The following is a 1,046-nucleotide window of genomic DNA, read 5'->3' as shown; positions in this document are numbered from 1 at the left end:
GGGGGGGCTGTGTGCGTGTGGGGGGGGGTCTGTGTGGGGGGGGGGGACGACGGGTGCGTGTTGGGGGGGGTGGGTGTGCATGGGGGGGGGGGCTGTGTGTGCATTGGGGGGGGGCCGTGTACGCGGGGGGGGCTGTGTGCGCATGTGGGGGGGGGGGGCTGTGTGCGCGGGGGGGCGGGTGTGTCTTGGGGGGGTGCGTGTGCATGTGTGGGGGGGCTGTGTGTGCATGTGGGGGGGGCTGTGTGTGGGGGGGTGTGCGCGGGGGGGCGGGTGTGTGTTGGGGGGGTGAGTGTGCATGGGGGGGGGGCTGCGTGCGCATGGGACGGGGCTGTGTGCGCGTGTGGGGGGGGCAGTGTGTGCATGGGGGGGGGCTGTGTGCGGGGGGGGGGGCTGTGTGCGTGTTTGGGGTGCGTGTGCGTGGGGGGGCTGTGTGTGGGGTGAGGTGCGTGTGTGGGGGGAGGGTGTCTGCGGGGGGGGCGGGGGGGGGGGGATGGTGTGGATGGGCGAACAGTTGTGTCTTGATGTGTTTAAATCTCTTGATTTACTCCGACTTCCCCATCATCTTTTTCTGTTTTCCTTCATTAAAATTTATTGGAATTTATCTGACGTTTAAGCCTCTGATTGAGCGATTACTGATGAGCCCCTGAAAAATTAATGACCGCGCGAATGCTTAACTAGCGCGTAATTAGGGCGTTAAGCCGTCGATCGATGTGTCTCCCCGGCCCCGCCCCGCGCAGGCACCCCCCCGCCCCTCCCTCCCCCGCCCCTCCCGGAGCGGTCCGTGAAAAAAAACGCACGCACACCCCGCCCGCACCCCCCCCCTTTTTTTTTTTTTTTTTAATTCTCCTGTCTTCAGTTAGCTTTTCCGGCGTGGGGTGGGGTGTTTCTTTTTTTTGGGGGGTGCTTTTAAGTGGTGGTGGTGATTTTTTTTTTTTTTAACGTAGGTACAGGTTTTCTCCGATTTTTTTTTTTTTTTCCCCCCCGTGGTTTTTTTTTCCCGTTTGTTTTAAATTTGCGCTTTCGCTCTGTTTGACCGACTTCCACAC

The sequence above is a fragment of the Caloenas nicobarica genome, chromosome 25 (assembly GCF_036013445.1).
Source record: "Caloenas nicobarica isolate bCalNic1 chromosome 25, bCalNic1.hap1, whole genome shotgun sequence".
NCBI lineage: Eukaryota > Metazoa > Chordata > Aves > Columbiformes > Columbidae > Caloenas > Caloenas nicobarica.
This window is presented reverse-complemented; position numbering follows the sequence as displayed.